This window comes from Corylus avellana, chromosome ca4 (genome assembly GCF_901000735.1).
Source record: "Corylus avellana chromosome ca4, CavTom2PMs-1.0".
Lineage (NCBI taxonomy): Eukaryota > Viridiplantae > Streptophyta > Magnoliopsida > Fagales > Betulaceae > Corylus > Corylus avellana.
The window spans coordinates 29,135,055-29,160,524 of NC_081544.1; the positions used below are offsets into that span (position 1 = coordinate 29,135,055).

Here is a 25,470-nt window from a genome sequence, read left to right on the forward strand (position 1 = left end):
TATATATTTCATTAAAAATCAAAAATATCTTACCCATCAAGTACAAATATGGCAAATGAATACAAAGTTTTTCTATATTTCTGTCTCTTTTAAGATTGGTAAAGGTTATTTCTCTAAATAAAAATATAATATCTAATATTTCTCTAAATTTTATCTTCTTGCCACCCAAGATTATGGGTCGTCCCTATTATCCTCCCGAAAGGCGATTACTAATTAAGTGAAGCAGATTTTTAAGTTTATTTTTAATATGTGAAAAGGAGGAGTTTAAACTCGTAATTTCAGTTCGAAACATGTCTTAAAAACCCACGGTCTTGGAGAGTTTAAACATGCCTTAACACATTTTTTTTTTATTTTTTTGTCCTCAAGAATCAATTGGGAACCAGTAACCACTCTTCATGAAATAAATGTCATTAGTTCAAATTTCTCTCCCCATTTATCTCTCGTGCGGACATGTTAAAAAAAAAAAAAAAAACCTAATATTTTTTATGCTCAAACCAGATTTTCAAGTTGTATACTAAACTCATAATTTTAGTTTGAAGCATGTCTTAAAAACCGACTGTCTTTAAGCTTGACATAAACCCGATTTGAAGTTAATCATAATTTCGAAAAAATAATTTCGAAAAAATTCAATATATATTCTTCCAAGAAGTGAATCAAGAGTAGCCAAAAGTATGTAGTACAATCAAGAGACCATGTTCTTTTTTTTTCTTTTTTCTTTTTTTTTTTCTGAAGTGAATCAAGAGACCATGTCAAGAAACGAAGGTTATTGATTAAATGATTATTCTATTCCTTTCATCTCCTTCCATTACCTTAATAAGTAGTAGCTATGGACGTACATGAGACGTGGTGAAGTCCTTACAGCAATGCACTTGTTCATTTCAATTAAAGTCCTTTCATTCTTGTGCTTCAGACTCCATCCTGGACCTTTTAGGGCACTTTTCTTCATCATTAGAACAATCATTGCTTGGTCCTGCAGCCTCATTGTCATCTCGACCTCTCTTAGCAGACACCATATCCATACTTACATATCCATCATCTCTTAAATTTGAGTCATCAAATAGTAGATGAATTCCACACTTCTTCACTTCAATGTATTCCTGAGATATGGTGTACACCTCCATTTCCTCTCCACTTTCCATCTCAAATTCATATCTTTTAAGTGGTATATGGCAGACACAGGAATGATCTTCACAGGTTATAGGGATGGCATAGAATGTTGGCCTAAAAATATCTTCGTGGCCTCTACTTTTATTACTGATTTTCATGAAAGGAGCAGAAGTTATCGCATTGGATTCTTTCTTGGCTGCATAAAGAGCGCAAACGAGCAGCCCCCGGATTTCACCTTCTGAAAGTGGAGGTACCTTAAAGGATATAGAGCATCCAATTCCCTGATGCCTGAACCAATTTGGAACCTCACTACCAGGGAGGAAAATGGCACGAACCTCATCACGCTTGCACAAACACTACAAAAAAAAAGAAAAAGAAAAAAAAGTGCTCATATCATAAAAATGCACACACATAGAGTGAGAGAGAGAGAAACCTGAAGAAGACTCCTCTTACAATCATAGTTGCACCGTTCCATGTGAATTAATGGTCCAAATTCCAAACTCTCCAAGCCTTGAATCTCAACTAATTTCACAGTTAGTAAGGAAACATATAGGTGGTCGTTTCAGGTTTGACGGAATTGAGAGTGTTTCTATTGATGTGCAGTCAGTTGCATGCAAGCTCGTTAAACTTGCGGGGAGTTCTGAAATTGATTGAACTTAGTCAACCACAATGTAGTTAATTTAGGAAGGCGACTGATGCAATGAGGTAGATTAAGGAAATTGTTTCTTCCTAAATCCAGCTCCCCGAGTGAAGATAAACTCCCATGATCAATTGGAATCCCATCTTCAAACAGATTGCACTCGTTGAGAACTAGTCTTCTCAAAGAGCATAGTCCATAAATGGAAGCCGGGAGCAAATGCGTTGGATTAATGGAGTTTTTTGGGGATATCCACGATGAGAACCGTGATAACCAAGATTTTGAAGATTGTCCTTTACATCTAGATAATGACACAGTTTTGAGATTCTTCAAATGACCAAAGGAGGTAGGGAGTTGCATAATAGCAGTTCTGTCTGCATGCAATTCCGTTAGAGCCATCATATTCCCCAATTGCTCTGGTAGCATATCAAGTTTTAAGCATTCAGACAAGTTTAGAGTTTCAAGAGATTTTAAGTTAGAAGTTCTTCTTAGAAGATTCCTTAAGTTCTGGCATCCTTCTAAATTCAGCAAAACAAGTCTTTCTAGATTTCCAATGGACTCGTGAAGCTCAACCAAACTTGTACAACCTTCAAGTATTAGCATCTCCATAATTGGAACTTGTAAGAAGTTTGGTGTCTTGGTGAGATATTTGGAATTGTGGAGATTAAAGACTTTCAACTTGTTGAGTATCTATCAAAACAAAAATTGTTAAAACAGAAGAAAGAAAATTTTGACTTATACATTTGAAAATAATATAGAAATATAAGGAAATATAAGGAAATGTAAGATTTAAGTCATTAATTAAGTGTTTCACGGAAAGTATGATTACAATATATTCCTCTCTAAATTAGTAATTTTTACCCAAAAGGCTAAGTGGACAATGAGATGGCGAGTGGGCTTAGTTGGGCTCATTGCAACTGAATGGCCTATTGGAGGAAAAGTCTGTTAAATTTGTTATGGGCCAATTTTGTGTATTTAAGTCAGTATTAGCCTTCTTGGTGAATGGAGGTTGGGCCATCCTCGAATTAGGCCAGTTTTTATTATTTTATTATTTTTAATTTATGTTATTTAGCCCAGTTTATCACAACTACATTAGTTTGGTTCAATAATTCCATCTATCGAATTTATTACATTCTTTTTCACATTCATATCAAATCAAATACAACAACCAAATTGTTCCCAATGAGTAGTTCAATCGGTTAGGGACCATGCCTTATGAAGCGGAGGTCACTAGTTCGAATCTCACTTTCCCCCTCTTGTGTGTGGACATGTAAAAAAAAAAAAAAAAAAAAAAAATACAACAACCAGATTTCCATAGACAAAAAATAGTAAAGAAGTGTTACATTGGACAGTTAGATGGGACTGTTAAATTACCGTTTATCTTAAAAGTTTTATAAAATAAAATATTTAGTTGAAATGATGGGCGAATGATGAAGATAAGATTCGAATTTAGAACATTTGTTATGATATAATATTAGATCAACATTTATTCAAAAGTTTAAATATGTTCAGGGCTTTGATGGTGGCACTGGTTATGATTTTTGAGCTTTTGGTTGGTTGGCGTTGATCTGAATGTAGACATTTGTAGAAATTGGGATATTCCTTTTGATGTATTGTATTGATATTTGGTTGTATTGATGACATATAGCTTTTGATGGTTGTATTGATGTTTGGGATATTGCTACAGTGGCATATTTCTGTTTTGTCTTAATCAAACTTCATTCATCCTACTGAAATTTCAAAAAGGATAGAATCAAAAACCGAACATATAGCTCAACATTCATCTTGGAATGCAGACTTCTAAAGCAAAATCGAAATCAATATCTTAATTTCATCACCTGCCAATAGAAATGAATATAATCTGCAAGTTCTCATTTTGGCTAAAAAGTTTCAAACAATAGCAACATAATATCAAAACACTGTATTTTTACATTTTTCAAATATATATATATATATTTGAAAAAAAATTAGTTAGTGAACTAAAAAACAGCAAATCTCCTACATCTCTGCATATATCTGATTTTTGTAACTCTCTTAATGTCTACATCAGATGACACTTTTAACTCCCTTTATCTGAGCCGGAACAGTGACTCCAGCTCTTTGCGTTCATATGTTCCTCCAAAGCCAGAAGTGTTTGATATAGCTACTCTAATTGGCATTTAAGAAATCAATGGTGCAACTCCCTGCAATGGAACACAACCATTTAGTCATGATTGCTTAGGGTAATTGGCTTATTGCTGATAATCCACTAGAAAAGATCTGGGAAAAAAAGTTGGGCAACAATGAGTCAAGGGTCCCTTACCACAACACCATAAAAGATGACTACAACATCAAATCTTGCAGGCACCCAAAACCACCAACCAATCCTATAGCAGAGAAACTACCAAACACCATAAAAGATGACTACACTCAACGCCAAAGATCACAAAGATTACCCACAAACCCATAAAATTTCTCATTCCGAATTCACCCCTTCTGATGAACACCTAACTGGTTGCTTCCTTCTCAACCGAAAATTCAAGAGGAAATTAAAAACTCCTCCATTACACCCCTCTTACACTCATTCAGCCAACACAAGAGCATTCAAAAAAAATTCCCATTCCAGAAACAACCAAAGAAAACCTATCCAAACATTAGCAAGACTCTTCCCTTCCCCCATTCGGTTAAATAAAAAATAAAAAAGAAAGAAAGAAGCACAAAATTTCGAACTTCACCCATTCGGTTAAAGGAACACAAGGTCTAGATTGGGTCCTGATCCCTACCACCCCGGTTGCTTTCCTCCACACACAAACAGTGGCCAAGTCGGTAAACTTCAATCCGCACCAAGATTTTTTGGAGAGGGGAGAGGGGAGAGGAAGGGTGAGAGGGAACAAGTGTTTTCGTTTTGGAAGACTCAAACAAAATAGGGCGAAACAATTTTGAATTTCAAATTTGTTTACGCCCCTTTTTGAAAGACTCAAGAATATGCACCGACTTTTTCTTATTTGGGTTAAATATAAATTAGTCCATGTGGTTTTATTACTTTATTTTTTTCTTCATAAGGTTTCATTTTTATCACAGAAGGTCTTTGTGGCTTTGATAATAGACTAAGTTAGTCCTCCGTCAGTTGACTTAATGAAATTTCACGTGGACCAATCAAATATTAACACGTGGCACCTATTTAATTTTTTTTTTTTAAATTAAAAAATGTATTTTTTAATAAATAAATAAATAAATAAAAAAAGGGAAAAAAATTTTTGGGTGGCTCCTTGGTGCCCAAAGGGGTGGTAAACCACTAGCGGTGGTTGGGGGTGGTTTCATTACAACAACAGGCGTGGGGTGAAACAGCCAAAATTTTTTTTGGTTAGAAACCACAATTTTTTTTTTATTTTTTATTTTTTTTAAAAATTAAATAGTTGTCACGTGCTAACATTTGATTGGTCCACGTAAAATTCCGTTAAGTTAACTAACGGTCAACTGACGGGGGATTAACTTGGTTTATTATCAAACTACAGGGCCTCTTGTGATCAAAATGAAACCTTAGGAGAGAAAAAATAAAGTAATGAAACCCCATGGACTAATTTAGTATTTAACCCTTCTTATTTTAAGCCATTAAATATATTAAACCTACTTTCTCTTATTCTAATCTATCTCACCCACTTTCTCTTAATCTAAGCCATTGGATATATCCAGGGGCTTAGATTTCAAAATTTGGGAGCCGGCAATTTTGAAGTATTGCCGGGATCCCAATCCGGTGGAATCCAAAAACTATAATAGAGAGATTATTCATAATATTCTACTTTCTGTATTATTGACAATACAAAAATCAATAAAAATTCCTGATTAATCGAAAATGTTTTGATTTGATACCAAACATTGAAAATACCAAAAAAAACTCGAACAAAAGGAGATTAGAGAAAAAAGGAAAGAAAAGAAGAAGACGTATGGTACAACTATCTCTTCCGAAACATATTCATGAACATTTTTGTCTTAATTAGTTTTCGTTTCCGATGAAACATACAACTATCTATTGGACACCATATCCATTATACAATCTCTTCAAGTATGAGTAATAATATGAAAAGGACTAAAGTCATTCTAGAGTCATCTCAAATGTGATGTAGCATTTTAAATCACCATTGAATTTGAGATGATAATTATTGAATTTGGGATGACTCTAAGAGAACTCTAGTCCTTTTTATATCATTACTCCATAATCCATTGCACTTGGGTCATGATCAAGTATTACATGAATTCCAAACTCCTTCACTTCAAAGTATTTCTCACCCTCGCGCTTCATCTTTATTTCCGTTACACTTGCTTTCACCTTCAATATATGAATAGGGCCAATAGCATCTCCAGGAAGGATAATCTTTATGAAATTCATACAATAGAATCTTCAAAGTTTCTTTCCTTTGCTTCATCCAAGAAAGAAACTGGAAAAGACTAACTGAAAAATAAAAAATTTGGAAATTTTCAGTCTCAGACAAGGAAAAAGAAAAGCTCAAAACAGAAAAATCAAGTAGTTGAGAAAAAGCATTTAATGAAGAAGAAAATCAATTGGTTGAGAGTTACATTCAAGCCTTAAAAAATTAACCTAAATATATGATAGTTTTATGGAACAGGAAAAAAAAAAAAAAATAAAGAAAAAAAAAAATCTAATCTTGCAGTATCACCAAAGGACATAACTAGAATCAGGAGGCCCATTTCCAAATTCCAATACCCAACCTCAATTCTGCCTCCAACTTTGATCTCCAATTGGAGCCTTACAATTTGAATTATGCCAAATTTCCTACAAAAGCTCGATTCTTCGCTTCAGAGGTCTGACTTGTATGCTACCATCCCTGAGTATCCTCCCCACAGACCTTCTAACTTTTGCCTTCCCCAGAAGATCGCAAAAAATCCATAATGGACTATGAGTCGTACTCATGTAAACCCTTACAAAATCCTGGACACCAACGTATAGCACTTCCAGACATCAAATGCAACTCAATAAAAATGGCCTCATCTTCAGCACCATCAAACCAATCGGAGAAAACAAATAGGAAACAGTAAATTTAATCATTTAATTAATATTTCAACGCACCCATCAAACTAGCTCCCATGCAGATCTCTCCACGAAAAACAACTAAAAAAAAAAATGTTAAAAACATAGGCAGTCGGAATACTTGAAAAGGATGCTACTTTATAGATGCCATAACCTTCTCATAAGCTAAGGAATAAGACCCCAAATGAAAATGAACCCATTTCAGAAACCGCCACAACATACAGAAAACGAACCCAATTTCAACCTGGGAAAACTAAAAGAAATACAAATTTCTAAATCCAGTTTATCACCAATGGATTCAACCCATTCAAAATCGCTTAAAATTTACCTACAACACGATTCCCCTCCTTCAAATAAATTCAACAATTAGAAGCTGAACCCAATTCGAATCAGAAGCGGAATCAAAACAAATAATAAGAAAGCAAACACAGAGAGAGAGAGAACATACATAGGTGTTGAGCTGGCGGATGAAACTGGAGAAGTTGTTGTGCTTGAAAAAGGCCGGGAGGAGGACCCGGGCAAACTCGGGTGGGTTCCACACCACGAAGCTCGTCTTGTTCTGGCTCCACGACACGATCTCGTCCGTCGTCGAGTCGTCCACCACGTCGTACGTCTTCATCAGAAGCGGCGCCGGACCGCCTCCCCCACCTCCGCCGCTCCCGCTCGTCGTCGGAGCTCCGTCCATTTTCAGGTCCCGGATTCCTCGGGTTGGGCTTTTGGATTTGGATGGATGGTTGTGGACGAGATTAATTAATTTTACTTCAATTGAGACAAACGAGGCGGTGGTAAAACCTGTAAGATGGAGAACTTGTTGACTTTTCTTAGACACTGATATCGTTTCAATTGTAGGACAATTTTTGCTTTAAATTTGTTAACCAAAGTCAGTCTATTATTATTTTTTATTAATTTAGCATTCATTTTTAGAATATTTGAATTTTATGTGTTTTTTTTTTTAATTGTTTAATAAAGCACATAATTATCACATTTAAATTTTAAACTACAGATGATAATTACATGCTCTAAAAATAGACATCATTTTAATAGATTAGTTGAACGACTTTTTTCTAATATAATTTGAAGAAAATTTTTATTATAATTGTAGTGTTTTAGAAAAAAAATAAATAAAAATTCATTAGGGATTTTTAATCTTTGTACAGGATTCTTTTGTGGAATGGATTAATGCATGTATATATATTTTTTCTTGTAAGCCTGGTTTGGCAAAAGACTTGGTTAAAAATGATTGATGTGATATAAAATTAATAAAAGTTTTAAATTTTTTGTATGAAAAATTTAAAATATTTTGTTTTATAGTGAATTTTTTTTTATTTAAATAGTTATTAATGTGATATAATTAGTAAGAATGTTCGAGAGTTGAAAAAAAAAATGGACCTAATTAGGCATTTGCCAAACAAGACATATCTCTTGTGAAACATATTTACCAAAAAATTTGTGGTCTTAGTTTTGGTTTCTGATGAAACGTATTTGACCCCATTCTGTATTTCTCCAATGTTACTATAAATTCAAGAAGATATATATATATATCAAACATTTCAACAAGAATAAAAGCGATATTTTTTATCTCCTTATATATATATGGAAGGGTTCGAAAGAACAAAGGCGGTTGAATAAATAAGATCAACAAAATTTAATTATGAATAAACATATTAACAAGTCCTCCTCCTTTCATTGTTGCGCTTGATCCAAGTCATCAACATCCTTTATCTTTAATCTTTTAGGGCAGTTTAATTCATCATCACTGGACGAATCATTGCTTGGTCCGGCCTCATTGTCATCACGATCTCTCTTCAAAGTAAAAGAATCCATATCTTCATCCATTGCATTTGGGTCGTCATCAACTATTACATGAATTCCGCACTCCTTCACTTCAAAGTATTTCCCACCATGAACCTCCATCTTTATTTCCATTCCACTTGCTATTTTACCTTCAATATTTGCATAGGGCCAATAGCCTTTCCAGGAAGGATAATCTCTACGAAATGGACCATAGATAGCGGCGTATGTCCAATAGCTGTTGTTAAGGTGCAAAGTGATTAACGGGTCCCCGCCCAGGTTCTCGTCCAGTATTTTTGGTATGGGTGCAAAACCTATACAAAAAAGCAACCCCTTGATTTGACCCTTTGGAAGAGAAGGTATATGAAAGGATATCGAAGATCCAATTCCCTTATGGCTGAACCAATCTGGAACCTCACTACCAGGTAACTCAATTGAATTATATTCACCACACTTGGACACGTACTGTTTCAAAAGAGAAAAAAGTTAACATTATAAAATGGTTCTAGAGAAAGAGAGAGAAAGTACCTGGATAAGACTCTTTCTGAAATCATATGCTAGATTGTCACTACTTTTCAAGAAAAAATGTGTCCATAAACTTCCTTGATTCGGCACATCTGGGAGTCTCTGTAATGATGAGCAGCCACTTGCATACAAGTCTCCTAAACTTGCAGGAAGTTCTGGAATTGATTCGAGACTCGCACACTCATTCAACGACAGTACATATAATTGAGGAAGTCGACCGATGCATTGAGGCAGTGTACGGAAATTGTTTCTTGATAAATCCAAATGTTGGAGTGAAGGTAAACTCCCAAAATCAAAAGGAATCCCATCTTCAAACAAATTGCAATTACTGAGATGCAGTTTTCTCAAAGAACATAATCCATAAACAGAAGTTGACAGCAAATATATGGGTTTTGTGCATTTTGGTGATATCCACGACACAAACCGTGACATCCATGATCTTGAGGATTGCCCTTTACACCCCGATAATGATAGAGTTTTGAGGTTCTTCAAAAGACAAAAGGAGTATGGTAGTTGACTAATAGCAATTCCATTTGCAAGCAGCTCCTTTAAAGCAACCATATTTCCCAATTGTTTTGGTAACTTGTCAATTTTTATGCACTCAGACAAGTCAAGAGTCTCTAAAGCTCTTAAGTTAGAAATGCTTTCTGGAAGATTCTTTAAGTTCTTGCATCCTTGTAAATTCAATAAAACAAGTTTTTTCAAATGTCCAATAGACTCATGTACCTCAATCAAGCTCTTGCAACCTTCAAGTATGAGTATCTCCAAATGTGGGAGTTGTAAGAAGTTTGGTGATCGGGTGAGACATTTAGAACCTTTGAGATTAAGAACTTTTAACTTGTTGAGTATCTGTCAAAATAGAATCAAATGAAAAAAAATAATAATAATAAAAATCATTAAAGTTATTCATTCAAAGTTGATAAGAAAATAAAAGGTAATGTGAGATTTGTTATACTTTGATTTTCTTCCAAACTTGTTTGACATTACTATATTGCATGTCGAGGATAACAACATTCTCAAGATGAAAATTTGGTGGTAGAAATTCCAGAGGGCACTTATGCCAGTGAAGCCATCTTAACTCTTTGGAAAGGCATTCAAAGGATCCTGTGAGATATGCACCATCAATTCGGAGCAATCTCAAATTTTTCATATTTGCAAATGCTTCAGTTTTCAATTCTATATCTTCAGGTGCAGGTAGATTTAGGTTAAGACCCTCTATTGCTTCTGATCCCTGGAAACATAGCTGGGTTAGCAATGTATATTCATATCTTGTGTGATGCTAGAACACCTTCAAATTGGAGGTGACCTATATATTTTCACCATAACTAAATAAATAAATAAATAAATAAATAATAATAATAATAATAATGTGTTTTAGACATGATCAAAATTGCTTAAATATGGTTGCATACTTTTTTTTTTATTTTTTTTTTATTTTTTTTTTTTAACAATAGTTAAGTATCAATTTTTCGCTTAATAGAAAATTGTTGGATTTAAAATCTTACAGTTATGAGTCATGTTGATAGAATATTCAAGCTATATCCATGTTTAGCAAAAAGAAAAAATTCCCATACATACTTTCATAACATGTGCATATTATGTTAATTTGTTTTTACATGTATTTATATAATATTAATGCATATGCCACTTACCAGATGTTTGTTAAGCACATTTGAGACATCATCGTGACACCACAATCTACTATGTTTTCCTGGATCCCTGGGTGCAATTTCGCGAACAATTTCCCTTCCCATATCGCGAATCAAATCATGCATCCTCAACTCATTTTTTTCATTAACTGTCAGGAGGGACCTGTCAATGAGAATGCTAATACCAATATCTGTAAAGAATCCACAACCATTGAGAACTTTGCTGACATAGTCTTTGTTTATACCGATAAAGAAACATGCTATGTCAAGGAATATGTCACGTGCATAATCTTCTAGTGAATCAAAACTTATTCTGAGTATTTTTTGAATCTCTCTGTGAGGAATTTTTTTTAATTTTTCCAATGCACTTTTCCATTCAATAATACTTCTTCCTGACAGATAAGAACCCAAAACTTCAGCAGCTAATGGAAGTCTTCCAACATAATCCACTACATCAAGTGAAAGCTTTTTGAAATCTTTTGTTGGATCAGTCATCCTGAATGCATGCCAATGAAAAAGTTGAAGGGACTCCTCATGATTCATTTCTTCAACCTTATATTTTTCTTTGACTCCTAGTTCAGTCAGAACATGTTTATCTCTTGTTGTTACAATGAGTGTACTTCCTTGGCCAAACAATTCGAAGTTTCCAACTAATGAATGAAGTTGTTTCAAGTGATCCACATCATCAAGAACAACAAGAACTTTTTTGCGATAAAATCTTTTTGTTATCAAATTTATTCCTCCATCAACACTGCCAATCTTCCAATCCTTCATTTTCAAGATATCAGAAAGAAGTTGTTCTTGTAAATGAATCAAACCATTTGGTTGTTCTGAAATTTCTTTAATATTAAAAAGAAAGCTGCTTCCTTCAAATTCATGGAGTATTTCATTATAGACCGCTTTTGCTATTGTTGTTTTGCCTATTCCACCCATCCCATAGATACCCACATTACGAACATCACTTGTTTCAAGATTTAATAAATCTTTTATCTCTTTAACACGAGAATCTATTCCTACAGGGTATTTGGCAACATGCAAGTAAGCTGGGTTCACTTTAGGCAAAATTTCTTTAACAATCTGCTGGATGAACCTTGATTCAAACCTGATTATTATAGTTCAAATAAAAATACAACAAGAATATAAGTACAAGAAAAGAGAAGTAAGAAACCAAATAATTTTTATGTTATTGTAAACAATTAAGTTATATCAACTTGATTAAGAATATCTTTTAAATATATTCCTATATCATTTCTTATCCTATCCAGTAACATGCCATAGAATAATTTTTATTTTTCCCTTTCGAAAAAGAAGTCATTAATTAAGTGTTTCATGGAAAGTATGATTACAATAGCATTCCTCTCGAGAACTGTATGAAGTTTTATCCAAAAGGCTATCCTACACTTAAGAATTCTAGATTTGAGATCTCACTCTAGTCGGAGGAAAAGTCTGTTAAATTTGTTATGGGCCAATTTTGTGTATTTAAGTAAGTTTTAGAGTATGTTTGGGTTGCGTTTGAGATATGGAGTTTTTAAATCAAAAAAAGTTTTTAGACAAAAGCTTCATTTTTAAACTTTTGCCAAAAGTACTTTTTGGCCATTTTTAAGTTTTTTTGACCCTTAAAAGTGTTTTTAATTTTTTTTTTACCAAACGTGTACTTTTTTCTTCAAACAAAGTTTTTAATTGTTAAAAGCACTTTTAGGTCCTCAAACAAGCCCTTTAGTGTTGGAGGTTGGGCCATCCTAGAATTTAGCCCAGTTTAACTTTTTATTTTTTATTTTTTATAAATCATTTAGCCCACTTTATCACAACTAGATTAGTTTCATTCAATAATTCCATTTATTTCATCCATCTAAGGAATTTATTACATTCTATTTCACATTCATATCAAATACAAGAACCAGATTTCTATAAATATACCAAAAATAGTATACAAGTGTTACATTGGGCAGTTAGATAGGATTGCCCCCCACTTTTGCAAATCACGTCAAGATCATCTAACACCGTTGTCCTTAGATGGAGCTATTAAATTACCGTCTATCTCAAAAGTGTTAAAAATAAAATATTTAGTTGAAATGATGGGTTAATGACAAAGATAATATTTGAATTTAGAACCTTTATTATGATATAATGTTAAATTAACACTTATTTAAAAACTTAAGATAATAAAAAATGATTGACTTAATCAACTAAACTAATATTCAAACCGACCGACCTAATTGAGCAAATAAGTGTAAAGAAAATCCAAATGGGATGCCAGAATTGGGTAATCACTTTGAGTGAACCCAAAACGAGGTTGGCTTGGTGGTGGCCAGGCATGGGTTCGAATAGATGGGTCCAGTGTGGAATTTGGGATTTGGGGGATTTGTGACAAAGTACTAGAATTGTATTTTCAGTGTTATTTCTATTGCCTATTTAATGGAGAGAGCTGACAAAAGTCCTGAATTTAAAATCAATGGCGGATATACATGGGGCGACCCATGGGCGGGCGACCCCGGTAAAAAAAAATAAAAAATTCTTTAAGCTTTTTTAAGCCAAAATTTTAAGGGCGTCTAGATAATTTCAATTTTTTGAGATGTGGGTCTATCATGTGCTACAACTTGCCCACTATCTCATTTCAATAATAAACAATTAGCCCATATGTGCTACAACTTCTCTCCTATATTAAAAATAATTTTCTCTCTCCATGCATGTGCTACAAACCGTTGGATGCTATTCACCGATTTTGATGCTATGAGAAAAAAAAAAAGAATAAAGAAAGAAAGAATAAAAAAATGAATAAAAAAAATAATATTTAAATGAGAGGAAAAGATTATTTAAATGAGATAATAAAAATGATAAGTTAAAATGCTGAGCCAAATATGGGTGCTTTAAAAAGGTAGATAGCTAAAATAGATAAATATGGTTTTTTTTTTGCTATATTTAGGCCATAGTCTCTAAATTTAGACTCTAGTCTCTAATATGATTTATACTTTAAGATTTGAGGCTTTTCTAAAAGAAATAGTCGTAGGCTAACAGCCCACTAAAAGGTACTCATTTTTCTTAGATACTACTAGTCATTTAATTGTTCTTAGTTTATTTCACAAGTAGTTTAAATTAGTATGTGTTTGTGACGTCGTTAGATAAAGATTTTTAATAGTTATTTTGATTTTTTTTACATATATTACGTGATACATATACTATGGTATAATTTATTTTTTGATTGTATTTACCATATCATAGGAAAAAAAAATTATCATTATGTTTTATTATTTTTTTGTGCTCCTAGTAATTCTAATTCCTAGATCTGCCAATTATTTTTTTGCGCCCCTAATAACTCTAATTCCTAGATCTGCCACTATTTAGAATAGACTTAAAGTCAAGTCTTGAATATATTAAATTTATAAACTTAAAAACTTAAAAATTTTGAAGTAAAAATGACAAAAAATACAGGAGATCTTTTACCTGATTTTCCTTCAATTAATTATTAACTATATATATAAAATCAATGTCGTACTCGTATAGTACATGTGCTAACTTAACTTAACTTATATTTACTTTTACCGCTAGTTGATCAGGTGAAAGGATTGAGCAATCTCTTTTATTCTCTCAATGAACTTCAATTACTACTCAGTTTGCACCTAGTCGATCGCTAAATTAGGAATTGTTTACAACAAGAGCTATGCCATTTTTCCATTGATATTTCAAAATTAATAGCCCACTACTATATATACAATACTCGTTTCACCTTTTTATTGGGTTTATTGAAAATTTATGATAAGCATGAATATTGATCAGTAGCTCATAAATTTAAACAGAAATGATGATTCAAGAGTCATCACAGTTTCATTACTCATCATTAACTAGATTTGTCCAACTAACCATGGATTTCGAGAATGATTAAAGCATGCCCAATTAGTTTGAAATTCTTTTGATTGACGAAAACATAGATTAAATTTGAATTTAGAATATTTTTCGAGAAAATTTTGGTTAAATTTTGTCAATCCATTTCTGCTCATAATTTTTATAGATTTTCATCTAACATTTGAAAGATAAAAAATAAAAAATAAAAAAATAAAAGACAAACAACCGATTAAAAAAAAACTCAATGAAAGGGCACAAGAGAGCTTAACAATTAACATAATATAATACCCGTTTGCAATATTCTGAAGATCCCAGCCAGAATAATCTGCAGCTTCGGCAAGAGCTGCTCTCCACTTGTGCACCCTCTCCATCTCCGCTTGAAACCGATCTTCATGCCTAGCAAATGCTTCGGCAAAACTTCCGGTTTGTTTTCGCACATCTGAGGGGTTCACGTCATAAAAGATGGGGAGAAGAATTTGGCCTAGGGTATTCTTACAGTTCAAGATCTCCACAAGCTCATTAAGGCACCAACGAGAAGAAGCATAGTCCTTTGAAAAAACCACAATGGAAATCCTTGATCCTTGAATAGCTTTGAGCAGTTCTCTAGAGATGTGGTTCCCTCTAGGAAGCTCGTCGTCATCTCGGAAGGTGTGAATTCCAGCATGCACCAAGGCAGTGTATAGGTGATCGGTGAAAGTTTTGCGGGTGTCTTCTCCTCTGAAACTCAAGAAAACGTCGTAATTCCAACGAGATTTGAAAGGTGATGGAAGGGTTTGAGCAGCCATGGATGAGCAGGTGCTTGATGTAAACTTGAAATTGAGGTATTGACTGGATTGCACAAGGGAGGCTCTTCTGAGTTAATAGGAGGGTTGGTGGAACTGGAAATTATATAAAAAGAAAAAGGAAGGGTGGTGGAACACTGGAACTTACATGAAAAAAGGAGAAAAACGAATTAAAAAAGAAGGAAGGGTGGTAGAGCCAGCATAGCGCGTGAAATCAACAACATATATTTCTTCTTTGTGACGTACATTGGAGATCGAAGGAACGCCGCTTCTTTTTGTTCTAATTTCCTTGTTTGTGTCTAAGTCAATAGAAGATATATATATATATATATATATTCACAGCATTTTTTTTTAATCTATTGTGTGTGACTTGAATTACTCAAGTCAAAATCACTGGGCCCTGCAGCATATTTTGCTTTGTTACGTTGGTATATATACCTACTCCAACTTGGAGTTCTTTTTTTATTTATTTAAATGACAAAAGGGACTACAAGAAGGGTGTTTCCCATTCTTATCCTAATAGAATTGAGAATGGGAGACCAATTAGGAATGTTTCCAAACACGAGATGAAAGCAACCCATTTAGCTAAAGAATATGCACAAAAATTGACACCATAGAAATTTTTGCAGCTTTCCAAACTTGGCATTTAGGTTGTCTTAGTGGCAGCTAGAATTTAAGTTTAAATCTCACAATGAGAAGTGTTTGGGGTTATTAGGTTGTCTATTGGCTTGAGTATCACTAAAATCTTCAATGGAGCTGGTGTTAAGTTATGACTCGATCGGTCTTGAGAAAGTATCTGCAATTTCTAGTGTTTATGGCCCTCTTGAACGATGTCAACGCAGGTGCTACCATCTCGCACATTTTTCTTGAATGTTCTTTGGCTAGAATCTTATGGAGAAGCTCCCATTGGCCTTTTAATTCAGAGGCTTTCAGCAGCATTCCTATTTCTGAATGGGTGATGGTGTTGCTGAACCCTCACAACATTTGTCTATACCAAAGGTGGATATTTGGCAGTTTACTTCAAGCATCAATTACAAGGGATCACATCTGGTTTGTAAGGAATCGTTTAGTGCATGATAAAGTCCAGCCCATTCCTAGTTTGTCTGTCCATCACGTTTCCAACTCAGTGAAGGTCATAAACTTGCTTGGAATGATTCTCTATCCTTCTCTCTTTGGTCATTGCCTTTTTCAGGTAATATCAAGGCTAGCTTCGATGTAGTGGTTAAGAGTGCTTCTCAGTTGCACCTATGGTTCTTAGTGACTCTAATGGTAAAATTATCCATGTCGTAACCAAATGTCTCTCCACTACTGATGCTGCTATCGGTGAAACTCAAGTTGCTCTTTTAGCCTTCAAACAGCTTCCTCTCTTGGGATTTAGTCGCTTTTGTTGGAAGGAGATGCAATCAACATTATTCTTGCCATTCAGCAACCGTCACTTTTCAAAGATTGGAATTTTGCTTCTATTATTTCTGATAGTAAAGTAAATTTGCTTTCTTTGTAAATCTGTAAAGCTTGCAAATTAAAGTTTATAGGAGTACAAATTACTGTGCACATTTTTTAGCTAAATGGGCCGCCTCCAATCTTGTGTTTGGAAGCATTCCCACCAGATCACCTATTCTTTCTTCCATCCGGATTAAAAATGGAAAAGACCCTTGTTGTAACCCTTTCCTTATTGGCTTAGTTGTTCTCACTTTCATCCAACCTTGCATTGACTATGATGACGTTGGCATGTGAGAAATTATAATCTCAATTCCTGTTAAAATAATAATTAAGTGATTAAATTTACATTTTCATATAAGTTTAAGTTTTTGGGATAAATAGTAGTTTAACATGGTATCAAAGCCAAAGATTCTGATATCGAACCTTGACTCTGTCAATTTACCCCATTTAAATTAAATATTCTACCTGTTGAGCCCTACCTATTAAAACGGGAGTTTGAGCCCACATGTGAGAGAGTGTGTTTAATTAATAATTAAGTTATTAAATTTATCTCTTCCTATCAGCTTAAGTTTTTGGGATAAGTGATAATTTAACAATCCTTAATTTCTTTATCGCATAAAGCTAGTTATATACACAATTCTCCTTTAAATATGAGTATGTTATGTTGTAAATATCACTCAGACAATAAGATCATAATTTAGTCTTAAGGCTTTATTATAATTTATAAGGACGTAAGTCATAGACCCGAATCACATAAATCTCTTTGTCACTTATTATTTTCACATTATTATATATGTATTATTAGTTTCTATAGTGATTTCTATCCTATCATTAATAATCAATAAAAAATATTATCATTATTCATCATTCATTTAAAATAACAAAATAACTCAACAATAATTGCAAACCAATAAAGAAACCCGAATTTCTAAATGTAAGTTTTCCAAACCTTACAACTTATCCAAACTTAAAAGGTAGATGTGTGTTGAACGTTCTAATTTGGATTGTAGTTTGAAATTAATGTCACTAAAACACTAAATTAATATTGTGTGTCCACTATCTAGCTATGAATATGATAATAGCTTAAATATATTTACTTTCTTAATTAAAGTAAGCGGTATCATACATTATTTTGTGTCAATTCTTGTATTTTATAGTTAATTCTGAAAGAGTATTTAATTACTGATATTGAGCTTAAATAATATATTAATACAAGAGATTGTGTTTTGTAGGAGTTTCAATAATTTTTAAGAAAAGAAAATCAATTGTAAAAATGACAACGTTGTCATTTAACCGTGAATCAATTGTTCTGTTGTTGTTATTTTTTGTTATAAATTATTGTCTCCCTGTATTATGTTGGTTAGATCTGAATGTTGAGACTTTTGTAACCGAATTTATGTTGGTACCTTTCTTCTGACAGTGCATCTTTGGCTTCATCCTCCTTCCAATGGTTGTTGCTAGTTTCAAATAGGAGTTCAGATATGTTCGTCTTAATGTGTGCCCATTTTGCTTTTGTAACAGTTTTGTGCCGCTCTTTAAAATGATCATATCACTTGTTTGACCCATTTTATAACATTTATAATTATTTATGTAATGTTTTAATTTATTTTGAGTATGTTGTTGAAGAACTCACCCTTTTTTACGTTTTTAAAATCACTCATTCTCTCTTCTTTTTGATTAGGAACAAGAATAATATTTTCATGTAACCATTTTCCTTTAGAAAAAGAAAAAGAAGTAGACAAACAAGAAAAGACAAGTCAAAGGAAGAATTGCACGCGGAAAGAAAGAATCAACAAAGAAGAAAGAAAAACCAAAGAAACGACTCTTTTTTAAAATCACTCATTCTCTTTTCTTTTTGATTAGGAATAGAATAATATTTTCATGTAACCATTTTCCTTAGAAAAAGAAAAAGAGTAGACAAGGAAGAAAGACAAGTCAAAGGAAGAATTGCACGCGGAAAGAAAGAATCAACAAAGAAGAAAGAATCTTACAAAAAAAAAAAAAAAAACAAAGAAGAAAGAAAAACCAAAGAAACGATTCTTTTTTGTCTCTTATATTTACGTGGGGCCCACAACTTGAAAGAGAAATTTCTTGGAAATCAAACAACCTTAAAAATGCATTAGTAGAGATGCATCAGCAGGGGTTTTGGGATCTACTTTTTGGATTTGGCTCCCATATTGAAAGGAAAAAGGACAGTTTCGTCTTTTTCCCTCTATAAAAAGCGGCTTAATGCAGAGACTTTGTGGGAGGAGGCGCAGCAGCAGGATTTTTTTATGAGGAATTTCTCAGGATAAATAATTTCAGAGATTGAAGACAACGGCTATTGGTCATTTTTAATTTATTTGTTTTAGTTAAAGTTTGATGTTTAGTACTTTGATTATATAATTTATTTTCGTAGTTATTTAGTAGTTAAAATCTCTAGATAGGGCTAAGGGTGAAGTCTATTATTTTTATTATGTATTATTGAGACTATTTGTTGTTCCTTATAAATTAATTATTCGAATTTTTTAGTATGCTTTTTAATTTGAGAATAATTTCATGTGACAAGTTTATTTTGATTTATTATGATTTTTGTTTATATCAAATGCTTACTTTGTTTGATTTGTTACGATTCAAAAATATATTGAACGATTAATTTATTGTAACATTGTTATTAAAATCAAATTCTCAACAAATCTATGTTCAATCTATTTTATATTTGATTGATGCTTAATTCTTTTATCTTCCAATTATGAATTACTCTTTTTAATTTCATAGGTGGATCCTTGAAACCTTAGACTCCTTAGTGGTTTTCCCATTAATTTTTACATAGCTTTATTTTACGTAATTTGGTTTGGTTAATTTAATCACTTAATTATTCCACTTTTTAGTGGAAAACCAAACTCAACTTTTTTTTTTTCTACACAATAATAGTAATTTTACTTTAGTGTTTTACCATTCTCAAAGGATCGACCTCGTACTTACTGAGAATTTATTACTTGTAATAGTTTGCACTTGAGTTTGCACTGTTTTTGGCACTTCATAATATTATTTCCATTGGTATTTTGTTTTCCGGAGGATATAATTCAATTTATTTGCATTTTGTAGTTTTTGTTTTTTTTTTTCAATTTACTTGTATTGCCCAAAGTTTACGAAAATAGAATTCAGATTATAAATATTTGTGATGCCCAATGTTTACATTCAATTTATATTTTCATATTGCAATTTACAAGTGTATTTAGTTCAAAAATTGAATCTAGCACATCTAAAAAAGCTTTTAAAAAAATAATAGGCCCATATAAATTAAGTTCATTGTTAAAAAATAAAACAAAAAACAAAACAAAAAGGATCTCAAAATGCAAAGCGGATGTCAAGTGTAGTTAGTTAAAAAACAACCGCTCGCCTATGTATAGTTATGGGCGAATTCAGCCTACTTTGGATGCGGCTACTAAATTTACCCTCCACAAAATGTGGAAGTGGAATATATAAGAATATTATCCAAGCGGTTTACACTCCTAAAAATCTCTGAGGGCCATAATACAAGAAATGCTGGCGTGGATGAACAATTCATTTAATTATAAAAAAAATAAAAAAAATTTGACTGGTTCATACATGCTAGCGTTACCTTTAGCATTACGCAATCTCTAGTACTTAATTAAGTTGGTATAACCGGGGTGACTAGGATCGGACAATGAGAGAGAGAGTCTAAAGAAGGAGAAGAAAGTCCAATTCACTGCCTTTTATAACCAATTAATTGTCGTACCTGCTACCCATGTGATATGCACTTATTGGAAACTTTCTCGTTGTTCTATTCCCTATTCCCTAAGCCTTGTGACTCCTCCAAAACATCACTTCTTGTTGGGATTGTGGGAACTGGGAACCGATGCTGGTACTAAGAGATGGAAACTCTTTTTTTTTTTTTTTCTTGTAAGTTAAGAGATGGAAACTTGAATGGTAGGAAACTTGAATGGCATGAATTTTGGTATGGTTAACGATAATATATTCAATTAAAAAAAAAAAAAAAAAAAAACCTCATTTTTGTTTAAAAAAAATTCTTGCCCAATATTTAATGCATTATTTTGTTTTATTAAATTGGTTATATAGTTAAACAAATGTCATGAATTACATGCAGGTGTAACTCGTTGGAATGTTCATATGAGAGAAAGATGCCATTTTTGTAAAAATTAGTTGTTTACTCATTTAAATTTATTTTAGTTGTCCCTATGTTATATGTAGATGATAGCTAGATCATATGTACATGCAAGAAATAAAATTCACAATATTATCTAATACATTACACACGTACAAAAATTGGCAAATTATAGGGTTAGGTCTATCAAGTTTCTGTTGAAAGAAATAAATTACTTGTATTCCTTTCATCTCCTTGGCCTTTGTAGTAGCTGTGGACATGAGCTCTGGTGAAGTCCTTTCATTCTTGTGCTTCAGACTCCATCCTTGACCTTTTAGGGCACTTTTCTTCATTATAACAATCATTGCTTGGTCCTGCAGCCTCATTTTCGTCTCGACCCCTCTTAGCAGACACCATATCCATACTAATTACATATCCATCATCTCTTACAATATTTGAGTCATCAAATGGTAGATGAATTCCACACTTCTTCACTTCAATGGCTTCCACAGCTCTGATGGACACCTCCACTTCCTTTCCACTTTCCATCTCAAATTCATATCTTTTAAGTGGCCGGTATATAGGTGGCACAGGTATGATCTTCACAGGTTTTGGGGATGGCATAGAATGTTGGACTAAAAATATCCCTGGCCCATTGTGGGCCCATTTTGAAGTTTGACTCATTGTCAGTCCTGGCCCGTTGTCAGCCCATTTTGGAGTTTGGCCCGTTGTCAGGCCTTTAGAATCTGCATTCACCAACCACCTGCCGCCGTCGTTGGCCGGCTGTTAGCCTCTATCTCCTCTGGCAGTCGCCACCATTTACGGCTCGTTCTCGGCCTCCGCCACCGCCGTCACCATTGTTTCGGATTTCAAACTCAAGGTTCCAGAATATTTCACCTTGAATTTGAGGGGGATGTTAGAATATATGGAAAATATAATATATATGGAAAATATATTATATTTTCCATATATTCCATAATTATGCTAATATTGAAATATTCTCTATTTATGGGTTGATTGTAATATATTGAGATTGTAATCAAATCAATGGGATTTGATTACCAAACTTGTATTTAGACATTACCCTATGAATACGAACCTTTGTATTGAAGACAAATCAAGTTAATGAGCACAATGTAGCCCTTAAGGGTATTCCGAGTGGTGGACGTAGGTGTCTAACACCGAACCACCCGTAAGTCCTTTGTATTCATCCTCTCTCTTGCTTCCGCTTTTATTCCCACATCATTATTATTTCAACAATTATCATGAAAGGAGCTGCAGTTATGGCATTGGATTCTTCCTTGGCTGCATAGATAGCACAAACGAGCAACCCCTTGACTTCACCCTCTGAAAGTGGAGGTACGTCAAAGGATATAGAACATCCAATCCCATGATGCTTGAACCAATTTGGAACCTCACTACCAGGGAGGAAAACATCTCAAAGCTTGTTACGCTTGGACATGCACTATTTCAACAAAAAATGTTCACAAACCATTATTTATCCCAAAACTTTAAGCTTATAAAAGAGTTCAGCAACTAATGGAAGTCTTCCAACATAATCCACTACATCAAGTGAAAGCTTTTTGAAATCTTCTGCTGGATCGGTGACGCCGGGCAGAACTAGGATTGTTCTGACAGCGTATAAAAGCAGCAGAAACTAAGATTTGAAGATAGAAAAGGGAATTCAGGAAGAGAGAAAATAACAAGTAGGGAAGAGAAAATCCCTAAGTGCCCCAAATAAGCAAACAGAGAAATAACTCTAAAAGACTTAAATTTAATTGATAGTATAAACTGGATTGATAAACAACAAAGACTAGATGCCTTTATATAGGCTAGGAACCTCCTAAACCAACAAGGAAAAGAAAAAGCAAACTTAATTGGAAAAGGAAAACAAATCCTAATAGGAAAAGGAAAAGCAAATCCTAATAGGAAAGGAAAAACCCAATCCTTATTGAAAAAGGAAAACTAAAACATAAATAATAAACCTACTTTATTATTATTATTCTCCTGCATCAGTCTCCCTGGGTTGGAAAGAACTCGCCCTCGAGTTCAAGTTGTCTTTGTCTGCATCAACAAAACATGGAGTCAAATGCTTCACATTGAACACATCAGAGGTCTTTAAATGACTTGGAAGATGTAGTCGGTATGCATTGTCATTTATCTTTTGCAAAATCTCACAAGGCCCAATCTTCCTCTCTCGTAGCTTGTTATACTCACCAACAGGGAAACGATCACGTGTGAGTACAGCCTAAACTAAATCACCAACCTCAAAAGTTACCTTGCGTCTATGGCTGTCGAATTGTGCTTTGTACTTAACATTGCTATCTTCTATCGCTTTCTTGACCTGGTCATGAACTCCTCGTAGATAATCTGTCATTTCATCAGCCTTAATACTCAATCGACCAATACGGGGAATAGGTGCTAGGTCAAGCACTCCCGATGGGTTTTGCCCATACACAATCTCGAAAGGGCTCAACTGAGTCGTTCTATTCTTGGACTGGTTGTAAGCAAACTCTGCTTGTGACAAAGCCAAGTCCCACTGCTTTGGCTTATTTCCAGCTAAACTCCTTAAAAGATTCCCCAAGCTTCGATTTACCACCTCAGTTTGACCATCTGTTTGGGGGTGGTAGGCACTACTAAAATTAAGCTTGGTCCCCATCTTTTCCCACACGCTCTTCCAAAAATGGCTCATGAATTTTGTATCTCGGTCTGATGTAATAGATCTTGGAACCCCATGCAAGCGAACAATCTCCCGAAAATACAAGTGAGCAATTCGGGCGGCATCCATCGTCTTCCGGCAAGCAACAAAATGAGCCATCTTGGAAAAACGATCAACCACCACAAGAATAGAATCCATGCTCCTTTGAGTGCGAGGTAACCCCAAAACAAAATCCATGCTGACGTCAAGCCATGGGCCGTCAGGCACAGGTAATGGGGTCTATAGACCTGCATTTGTGAGGGTCCCCTTAGACCTTTGACAAATAAAACACCGTTCCACGTAACGGGTCACATCACTAGTTAACTTGGGCCAATAATAGTCTGATGAGATCAAGGCCAAGGTTTTGTCTCGTCCAAAGTGACCTTCTCCATGCAACTCTCGTATTATTTGCTCCCTCAATGAACTATCCGGAATGCATAGCTGTAAACCTTGAAATAGATAACCATTAAGAGTAACATAATCACTGCGCTTACCTACAGATACCTCAGCAAATATCTTCCCGAATGAAGGATCTTCCGTATACAACTCTCGGAAAGTGTCAAAACCCACAACTTTGGTATGCATGGTAGTAAGGAGTGCAACTCTCCTACTCAGAGCATCAGCAACTCGATTCAAATTTCCTGATTGGTGCCGTAAAGAAAAAGTAAACTCCTGAAGGTAAGCGACCCATTTGGCATGTCGGCGACTAAGCTTCTGTTGGCCATTGATATACTTGAGGGCCTCATGGTCAGTGATAAGGATGAACTCCTTCTGCACCAGGTAATGACTCCAATGTTTCAAAGATTGTACAATGGCATAAAACTCCAAGTCATAAGTGGAATAGTTCTTCTTGGACCCGGACAACTTTTCACTGAAAAATGCAATCGGACGTCCCTCTTGGCGTAGGACACCTCCAATGCCAACGCCAGATGCATCACAATTAACTTCGAAAATCTTCTCGAAGTCTGGAAGAGCTAGAACAGGTGCTTCCGTCATTTTCTTCTTCACCAATTGAAAGCTTGCATTGGCTTCTTCAGTCCATTGGAAAGTCCGACCCTTTAAGCACTCCGTGATTGGTGCAATCAATGTATTGAAATTTCGGATGAATCGTCGATAGAATGATGCCAATCCGTGAAAACTTCGAACATCATGTAGACTCTTGGGTGTTGGCCATTCTAGAATTGCTGTCACCTTAGACTGATCTGCATGAACACCATCAATAGACACAACATAGCCAAGGAAAGTGACAGTAGTAGTAAGAAAGGAACACTTCTTCCGATTGATATATAGACACTCTTTTCGTAGCGTGTTAAGAACCTCCCTGAGGTGTTTTAGGTGTGTCTCTTGTGAGGAGCTATAGATGAGAATATCGTCAAAGTACACAACAACGAACTTCCCCATGTAAGGCCACAACACTTGATGCATGAACCTCATGAATGTACTGGGAGCATTGGATAGCCCAAAAGGCATGACCATCCACTCGTACAACCCATGATGCGTTTTGAACGTTGTTTTCCACTCATCTCCAGGCCTGATTCTGATTTGGTGATACCCGCTTTTAAGGTCAATTTTGGAGAAAACCTTAGAACCTGCTAACTGATCTAGCATGTCATCTAAGCGAGGAATCGGGAATCTATACTTCACTGTGATTCGATTGATGGCTCGGCTATCAACACACATACGCCACGACCCATCCTTCTTCGGAACTAAGAGAGCAGGAACTGCACATGGACTCATGCTCTCTCGGATGTAACCTTTTTCTAGCAACTTTGTCACTTGGCATTGCAATTCTTCAGATTTCTTTGGGCTAAGGCGATAAGCTGGTCGATTGGGCAAGCTTGACCCCGGCACGAGGTCAATGTTGTGT

The 25,470-nt window shown here is 34.4% G+C and overlaps 1 pseudogene; it reads right to left on the reverse strand.

Moving 5' to 3' along the window:
* Positions 1-749: 749 nt before the first annotated feature.
* Positions 750-15,360, reverse strand: LOC132178376 (disease resistance protein RPV1-like; annotated as a pseudogene).
* Between the last annotated feature and the right edge of the window lie 10,110 nt (positions 15,361-25,470).